Genomic DNA, 10,349 nt, shown 5'->3' on the forward strand with positions numbered 1-10,349 from the left:
ATAATCTATGCTGTTTTGGAGATTGTAGCATGTATGGGGGCTTTGCTATTAAAGTTAAAAAAGAAAATCTGGATCACGGGCCATGAATAGCCGTGATCGACTCATTCATGGCAAAAATCCGTTTCAAATTCGTGATTCCGTTTCAAATCCAGAAATTAATCACGCCATTTCCGGATTTATTTTTAGCACACGGCCGGATTTGTCGAATCCGTGGATGGGGGTATTCGAGCATCCCTATTCCCACTGACTTTAGCAGTTAATAGCAAAGGCCCCTTACATTCTAGCAACACCAAATTTGAAGGATATGTTAAAAAGATAGGGGGAAACAATATTTAAAAACTTTTTTTTTTTTAATGTTCAGATAGTGGGAAATTTAAAAAAAAAATGACGTGGGGTCCCCCCTTCCCAAGCATCTGTAGCCCCTTGTCCCCCATGCAGGCTGGCATAGCCAGGATGCGGAGCCCCGGCCAACTGGGGCTTCGCACCCTGAGCTATACCAGCCTGCATGGTCCATGGACAAGGGGCTCTTCCCTACCTCCAGTGCCCCAGGAGGAGGTGGCGCGACGACTCCCTGGGGGGGTTCATGGTGGCATCTAGGAGTCCCCTTTAAGAAAGGGACCCCAGATGCCCACCCCTCCCAGGAGAAATGAGTATAGGGGTACAAAGTACCCCTTACCCACTTCCATAAAGGGTTAAATGAGATAAAAACGCAACAACGAGAATTTAATTTAATTAACTAGAAATACTTACCTTTACCTTTAAAACCACTTGAGGACCAGGGGATTTTTCCCTGCTCGGTGCTGGGTGGGCTCTTCAGCCCGCAGCACAGATCCTTTTTTCCCCACTAGGGGGATGTCCTGCTGGGGGGGTCTGATCGCTGCCACCTGTTTGTGCCTTGCAGGGGGACTCCTCACAGCCCCCCGCCGCAGCGATATTCTGCCTTCCTCTCTTTCCCTCCCTCCCCTTCTCTGTACAGGCGGTACAGGACGGCGATCTGTCCTGTACCGCCTCTGATATGCTGGTGATCCCTGGCCAATCAGAGGCCGGGGATCACCGATCTCCTTTACGGGGCTGCTGCGACAGCAGCGCTGTAAGCTGTAAACACCGGAGATTTCTTCCCCGGGTGTTTACAATTAGCCTGCAAGCCGCGATCGGAGGCTCGCAGGCTGTTTACGGAGCCCCCCCCCCGCCGCGAACTGACAGGAAACGGCCGCTCGAACGAGCTACTGTTTCCATGGAAACCCACTTACGACCAGCCGCCGCCTATCGGCGTGAGGCGGTCGTTAAGTGGTTTGAAAATGTTCCCACGCTAAAATCCTCGGTAATGTCCCACCCCTATATCCTCTGTTATGTCCCACAACGACAGTATCTATCTTGCGATCTTCAGAAATACTTACCTGTACCTTTAAAGGGGAACTGAAGAGAGAGGTATATGGAGGCTGTCATGTTTATTTCCTTTTAATCAATACCAGTTGCCTGGCAGCCCTGCTGGTCTATTTCTCTGCAGTAGTATCTGATTAAAACCAGAAACAAGCATGCAGCTAGTCTTGTCAGATCAGACTTATAAGTCTGAACCACTGAAACACCTGATCTGCTGCATGCTTGTTCAGGGGCTATGGCTAATAGTATTAGAGGCAGAGGATCAGCAGGGCTGCCAGGCAACTGGTATTGATTAAAAGGAAATAAACATGACAGCCTCCATATACCTCTCTCTTCAGTTCCCCTTTAAGAAAATCTCCTCCTGCCTATCAGCCATCTCCTCCTGGATGTCCGCTAGGTTCCTGAAACTAAGCCTGGACAAAACGAAATTTATGATCTTCCCACCCTGGCCATCCATGAACCTCCCAGATGTGAATGTCATTGTTAACCACACTACCATTCACTCTACCTCTCAAGCCTGCTGTCTGGGTGTCACCCTGGACTCCGCACTCTCCTTCACCCCCTATATCCAAAACCTCACAAAGTCCTGTAACTTCCACCTTCTTAACATCTGCAAGATTCGCCCTTTCCTGACCTCTGTCACCACCAAACTCCTCATCCATGCCCTCATAATTTCCCGCCTTGACTACTGCAACGCCGTTCTGTCTGGTCTCCCTATGACCCGAATTGCCCGCTGCAGTCCATCATGAATGCGGCAGCCAGATTTATCCACTGCTCCCATCGCTCCACGACAGCGGCTCCCCTCTGTGAATCCCTCCACATGACCCTCCCAGATGTGAATATCACTGTTATCCAGTCCAGAATTAGATTCAAGATACTGTGTCTGACCTACAAATCTGTCCACAAAACCTCCCCAACCTACATTTCCAATCTTTCTCAGAGGTACACACCTAGCCGCTTACTCCGCTCCTCCAATGAACTTCGCTGCCCCCTGCATCACCCAATCCCATGTACGCCTCCAGGACTTCTCAAGAGCTGCTCCAACACTATGGAACTCCCTACCTCCCCTCATTAGGGTTCCCCCCTCCTTCAACATCTTCAAGAAGGCCCTCAAAACTCACCTTTTTACTCTGGCCTACATCCCCTCACTAGTGATTTAAACCCGCATATCAGCACTGGTGCCCCAATCCTTCTGTAGGACAAAACTATTCCACACTAAATGTAGAGTGACAGAGTGATCACCAGCATTCTGAGGCTTTCTAAAGACAGTCTTAGGTGATGCGGAGGGATATGTGCTGCAGTTGCATCACCCGGGAATTCATTATAGTACATCCTGGTGCCTAGTAGAATTTGCTAGCTGCACTACTGCAGAGGCTGCAGGTGAGTATCCTGAATTCATATTCTTAGCTCATAACAGTGACACCAGGAATTTGCGAAAAACACTGCCTTTAAGGGGCAGAATCTGCCTAATCAAAGGCAACTGAGAGCTAGGAGAATTTTATTTCAAAATAAACCTCCCCATAAGGGAGGGGTTTCAGTGGTGTGTGCTGTTGGGGTGAGTGGCATTACTTACCTACAGGGGCTGCTCCTGTGGCCTCTTGTTTGGAGTGCACCATGCTTTTCATGGAGAGCCTGCACAGTGCTGCATTTTGTAGTTCCTGGCAGTGTAGTGTGCGTCCACCGCAATGTTTACTGGGAGATGTAGTCCATGAGTGCGAGGGCAAGGCGCTCAACCTCTCCAGTGTGTATAACTAAGGACAAAGTGGTTGACCTCTCCAGTGTGTATGGCTAAGGACAAGGCGCTTGACCTCTCCAGTGTGTATGGCTAAGGACAAGGCGCTTGACCTCTCCAGTGTGTATGGCTAAGGACAAGGCGCTTGACCTCTCCAGTGTGTATGGCTAAGGACAAGACGCTTGACCTCTCCAGTGTGTATGGCTAAGGACAAAGAACTTGCCCTCTCCAGTGTGTATGACTAAGGACAAGGCGCTTGACCTCTCCAGCGTGTATGACTAAGGACAAGGCGCTCAACCTCTCCAGTGTATATTACTAAGGCGCTTGACCTCTCCAGTGTGTATGGCTAAGGACAAGGCGCTTGACCTCTCCAGTGTGTATGGCTAAGGACAAGGCGCTTGACCTCTCCAGTGTGTATGGCTAAGGACAAAGAACTTGCCCTCTCCAGTGTGTATGACTAAGGACAAGGCGCTTGACCTCTCCAGTGTGTATGACTAAGGACAAGGCGCTCAACCTCTCCAGTGTATATTACTAAGGACAAAGTGCTTAACCTCTCCAGTGTGTATGACTAAGGACAGTGGCGTAGCTAAGGAGCTCTGGGCCCCGATGAACGTTTTACAATGGGGTCCCCCAAGCACTCTATACATAATAATTTATATGGCGCACCAAAACCTGCCAATGGCAACTACAGTGTCAGAGGTGCAAGAAGTGGATTGAGAACAGTTTGATGTACGAAACGTGAAACCCTCGTACCTAAAGCAGTATGTGAATCAACTCCAGAAAAAAAAGTAAGCAGTTAAAGGGGCACTACAGCGAAAAATTTAAAATATGTGCAAACATATACAAATAAGAAGTACATTTTTTCCAGAGTAAAATGAGCCATAATTTACTTTTCTCCTATGTTGCAGTCACTTACAGTAGGAAGTAGAAATCTGACAGAAGTGACAGGTTTTGGACTAGTCCATCTCTTCATAGGGGATTCTCAGCAAGGCTTTTATTCTTTATAATGATATTCCCTAAATAGGATTTAAACAATGATGCTAGGCCAGTTTCCCTGCTTCCTACACAGTTTTTTGGCAGTTGGACAGAGCAACTGCCATTCACTAAGTGCTTTTGAAAATAAATAAATCCCTGAGAATCTCTTATAAAGAGATGGACTAGTCCAAAACCTGTCGCTTCTGTCAGATCTCTACTACCTACTGTAAGTGACAGCAACATAGGAGAAAAGTAATTTATGGCTCATTTTACTCTGGAAAAAATGTACTTCTTATTTGTATAGGTTTGCACATATTTTAAATGTTACAGTTTTTCGCTGTATTGCCCCTTTAAACTCTGACAAAACCAACATGGGAGATTCTCAGAGTTTTCTTTGTTTTCAGAACCATTTCCCGAACGGCAGTTTAACTGCCGAAACAAGTAGATACAAAAAGTAAGATACCAGCCAGCCTCCCTATTCACTTGCACAACTGCTGTTCAGGAACTGCTTTTGAAATCAGAGAAAACCCTGAGAACCCCCCAGGAGGAGATAGACTAGTCCAAAACCCAGTGTCGGACTGGAAACTAGAAGAACTGAGGAAATCCACTTGCTGGCCAAGCAGCAGTAATCAGGTGTTGCTGCTCACAGAGAAGACTTGCTGCAGGTGCGCAGGGTTACTGCTGCTTGGCCAGCAGATGGATTTCCTACGTTTTTCCACCTCCCAGTCCGACATTGCCAAAACCTGTTGGTTCTCTCAAATTAAACCACTAGAGTTTTCTGCTGGAGTGGTCCTATAAACATATTTAAAATGCCCACACACAAGTATTTGTTTTACCTAGTATAGTTTCCTGTAAGGCAGGGCTCCCTGCAATCATGGGACCACAGAGGCCTTCTACACTACCCCCCGGCTGGGGGAAGGGGGGGGGGGGGGGGTTACATGGGAAAAGGTTGGGAGCCAAGTTCAGCCAAGTTTTATCTACTGTGTCTTCACAGCTTAAAGGACAACTGACCTGAGAGGGATATGGAGGTGCTATGTGCATTTCCTTTTAAACAATACTAGTTACCCGGCAGCCCTGCTGATCTTTCATACATCAGTAATGCCAAAATCACACACCTGAAACAAACATGCGGCACATGCAGTCAAACTTACAGTAAGTCTAAACATCTGATCTGCTGCATGCTTGTTCAGGGTCTGTGGCTAAAACTACTAGAGGCTGAGGATCAGCAGGACAGCCAGGCAATCTGCATTGTTTAAAAAGAAATGCGTCATCCTCCATATCCCTCTCAGGTCAGTTGACCTTAAAGGACACCCGAAGCGACAATAAAATAATGAAATAAACAATTATATCTATCTTCCTTCTCCTAAAAATGACTTTTTAAGATATTCCACAGTTTTATTTTATGTTTAAATGTACTTTTTAAGTTTTAACAGTTTTATTGTTTTTGCTCAATGACACATTCATTGAAGTATTCCAGAGCTAAAATCTATGAACAATTTACCCTTTTTATATCTTTCCTGCTCTCAGAAGCCATTTTCTGCTAGGAAAGTGTTTTATAGTTGTAATTTCTTATCAGTGAGGGTCGCACTGTAGTCATTTCCTGTCTGAGTCAGGACTGAGTCAGCCACTTACATACATAATATTTAACTCTTTCAGGCAGAGAAAGAAAAAAAGTAACACAGCATAGTTATTAGTGTGCTTGGCACTGTACATACCCATATCTATCTTATCATGTCACATGTCACTTCGGGTATCCTTTAAAGTACCCCTGACCTGGTCGTATATACTTTTGGAAGTGTTTTATTGCTGGTGCTGTGACTGGAGGGGAAGCATCCAGGCTGGGGGTGACAGCAGTCGGAGGGGGGTTCCCCCCCCCCTCAGTCCACCGCCCCCCTCCAGCTATTTGTGCAAAATGAGTTAAAATGTAAAGTATGCGGCGAGCAGGGATGCTTATCTTCCTCTCTTGCATTCCACCACTCGCCGCTTGACTTCCTGCAATGTCGCCCTCTATACTTCGGAGGACGGCGTTGCAGGAAATGACGCGGCGAGTGGAGGAAGTGGAGAGAAGGTAAGCTCCCTGCTCGCCTCATACTTTACATTTTAACTCATTTTGCACAAATAGCTGGAGGGGAAGCGGGGACGGGGGGCCCAGGTGAGAGGGGGGGGGGCGTCCCCCCTCCCCGCCGACTGCTGTCACTCCCACCCTGGCTGCTTCCCCCTCCAGCATGGCGGCCCCCTCCCCACTCACAGGCTGTGACACAGAAACCGATCCGTTTCTGTGTCCAAAATTGCCTGTGTAGAGGGGGATCAGTTTTTCTATTGCCTGCCACTACCCCTCCATGTATCTGAATCCATGTACGGTTCGGGAAAATGCTGCAAATCAGGACCGTCCATTCAGGTTTTTAAAACGGATCCCCCTGAAAGCAGACACATCTGTTTTTTGTTTGGGTGAAGACGGCTGCTATTTTTATTGCTATCTGTGGCTCCAGTTTTGATCCAGGCTGAAAAATGGAGCCACGGATACAATTACGGACCAAGTGTGAACCTAGCCTAAGGCAAACCAGGATCTTAATTTACTTTGATGATCACACCCATTGTTTGAGGTTACACGGAACACTGAAAACAGGTCACACGGACAGCCAAAAACGTTAAGAGGGTTTTTTTTGTTTTTTTTTAATTAAATATAAAAATTAGACTTTGCTTTGTCATTTTCCATACGGTGGTGTTTTTCTATCGCAGATTTATACAATTAGTCAATTAAATGACATTCTAAGAAAAAAAATAAAGTGAAACCCATTTTTAAGCTTTGGATAGAGTTTGAAAGGCTTGTTTACGTCATCGTGTCTTTACTGATGTTAAAGGACAACTGAAGTGAGAGGGATACGGATGCCGACATATTTATTTCCTGTTAAACAATACCAGTTGCCTGGCAGCCCTGCTGATCTATTTTGCTGCAGTAGTGTCTGAATGACACCAGAAACAAGCATGCAGCTAGTCTTGTCAGATCTGACAATAATGTCTGAACCACCTGATCTGCTGCATGCTTGTTCAGGGTCTCTAGCTGAAAGTATTAGAGGCAGAGGATCAGCAGGACAGCCAGACAACTGGTATTGCTTAAAAGGAAATAAATATGGCAGCCTCCATATCCCTCTCACTCCAGTTGCTCACTTATGATTGTTACCCACGTTATGTTTTTCCGCTCGATAGATGGATCGGATAGATAATGCCCGTCATGTCCGATATTCCTTCCGATCGATTCTGCACTCTCTTTCTCATAGAAGTGAATGGAAAAAGATAAGAAAACTGAGCAAAGATAGGAAAAAACGATCGGGTGGGAAAATCAAGCGGAAAAACGTAACGTGTGTACCCAGCATTACAGACTCAGGAGAGGAGATCTGCAAGGAGAGCCCTATCATGACAGTCAGGGTGGCAACTTTGACTACAGTGCTATCTACATATACTCCAGTGAGGACTGGAGACCTCAACATAGTTACATCACACAATAGTGTATAACCAATAAACCTCTATGGACAAGTCAGCTTACAGCCAAGTCCCGGGGGCAGCAAGACAGCTGGGGGAAGATCTCCACGCAGAAGGCATTGAAAAGGCCCAATGGAGAAACACATCCTTCCTAAATTCACCTAAAAGTAGGAACAAAACTTTTGGCCAAAACTCAAATCAGGGGCAGGCAAAAACTTGAATGTTTCCTTTTTTGAAAAGTGTGTGTGTGTGTGTGTGTGTGTGTGTGTGTGTGTGTGTGTGTGTGTGTGTGTGTGTGTGTGGGGGGGGGGGGGGGGGGGGGGGGGGGGCCTTGAGAGCTTTCAGTCCTACACATCACATGAAGGTTCTGGACATTCCATCTGTGCACAGCCGGTTTTGGTTACAGGTGGAGCTTGGAGGAATCTGGCTTCATAGAACCACCTTGGAGATACAAACTGAGCACATGAGGGAACAGCATATGGTCAGCATATAACTACTGGGAAAAACTGCTTAGCAAAATGATTTTGTTTGTTTCAAAGATATGTCCACTGATGTACAAATTAGTATTGTTTCAGGAGAAATCCACCCATGTATCAGGAGAAAGTCCCTCTAGTCTCATTTCAAGCCTACTTTGTGACCCTGTAAAGTAGTAGTCAAGATTTCACTTCTGCTTCAGTAGATTTGCCACAGTAGTATAACCACTAAAAAAAAAGACTACTGCTTTAAAAAAATACATTGTCTGAAACAGTTAATAAGATTTACTTTCCTGTTCCCCCTGGAGCTTGAGACTGTGCTGGTACACATCTCTCCAGATGTGGAGGACACTGTAACAGCAGCAGATAAAACACTGTAAATCAGACTGCAGGAACTTTATTTTAAAGTAAACTTGTAAGTTTTTGAAATCAACAATTTAAATACTTACCTCAGGAAAGAAAGCTTCCCAAACATCCAGAGGCTTCCCACATCTCCCTCCACCTGACCTAAAGCTTGTGGCGGCACTACCTTACGAGAATGAGCTCAGCCACACTGTGCCTGTGCAGTAGCATGGATCTGCTTGGGAACCGGTGGAAAAAGCCAAGCCTGATCAGGTACGTGCTTCTGCACAGGCACAGATGGCTGGCGCATGCACAGTAGCATGGACCGGCTCTGGCTTCTGTGGAAAGCCACGCCCAATCGGGTCTGTGCTACTGCACATGCATGAGCAATCGACAAAGGCTTGTTTTAGGGAGGGGACAGTGCTGGAACGGGCCAGTGGAGGAGGACAGAGGAAGCCTCTGGATTATCCAGACGCCTCCCTGTATTAAGGCGAGTACCCATTTGGGGCACTTTTTTCCCCTAGAGGTACAATTTAAAGCGGACCTGAACTCTTTCACAGCATACAATGAAAAGTCTTTCTACCACATATAGTTTCTGAATAAATGCACTGCACTGTGTTCTGTGGTTGTAAAGCCAGCTCAAAGTCCCCATGCAGCAAACACTGAAGCTTAACCCGTTCAGGGCTCCCTGCACAGTGAAACCAAATTGTATTTTTTTTAAACATTTTACATAAATTGTAATGAAGAAATGTGCTTGTCCATAAAGGTTATGCTGTGGCGAATCTTTTAGAGCAGAAAGAAAACTCTAATTCCACTTTAAGGACTGATGGGATAGCTGCACTGATTCTCCAGTAGCAGATTGCGGTTTCTCTCACTGCTGAATAGGATATTTGATGTATATTCAGGGCTTCTTCTACACTGGTTGTACTGTCATTGCTGATGGGGGGGGGGGAGGGGGGATTGTGATTTTTGCGCAGATGACATTACTTTGAAGTAACAGTGCCAGGTAATAAAGAGTTAAGGAGCTGGGGGAAAAGGATTCTATGTATTTCTGTGCCGGACTGCACTCCTGGTATTCTCAAGAAAATACTTCTGTAGGTAGAAAAATATTAGCAGTCAATGGTATGCTGAAAATTTCAACTTGAATGCATAATTAATTCAAATGGCAGTCTGAAATTGGGCCAATCGAATGCACTTCCTGTCAATTTTGATTGGCTCCATTCCAAGCTGCATACATTTTACATTAATAGTGGCAAAGAGGAGAAGAACAACGCTGAGCCACTGTAGAAGCAATCCCTACGTGAACCGACCATCAGTTAGGCACCTTCTGTGCCAGTCACCCGCCTGCTATGGTGGCTTCCTGGTGAACGTGTAATCTTCACGTGTTGAAGCCCAATATGGGTCAGTAGTGAGGGCAGTGCCCAATTTTCTTCTCCTTTCTGCAGCTACTTATGCTGTGACTCACTGGCAAGCACGCCCCGCACCGAATGCCAAGCGGCGACTTGTCCTGCTTTTCCTCTACCTGACATTGTGGCTTCTTTTGTGTGCCTAGTTCTCTTCTTCCTTCCTCACAATTTGCATTTCAAAGTACTTTTTAAAATAAATGTTAAATCCTTCAATGCAAAGCTCTATCTGAGAGCTGCACGGATGGGCGGGAATCAGCTGCAGTAACTCACCTGATAATCTTTGGGTTAGTTCACACGGACTGTTCTGCGATGGTAAACTACGGCCTCAGCGCTTGTCATTTAAACTCTCTATTCCATAATGCAAAGCGCACATCCACATTAATGACAGCTCATTCAATTGTAATTTCAGAACTTCTGCATGACGATATCCTCCACCATTAGCACCCGTCTGTGAATAGACTCACTAGATATCTCTGACCACTGTTAGATTGGTCAGATATGCACAATATCCAGGTAGTATCCAGGTAGCCTTGGAGCCTCAGGTTCCTGGTGCCTCTGCAG

The sequence above is a fragment of the Hyperolius riggenbachi genome, chromosome 12 (genome assembly GCF_040937935.1).
Source record: "Hyperolius riggenbachi isolate aHypRig1 chromosome 12, aHypRig1.pri, whole genome shotgun sequence".
NCBI lineage: Eukaryota > Metazoa > Chordata > Amphibia > Anura > Hyperoliidae > Hyperolius > Hyperolius riggenbachi.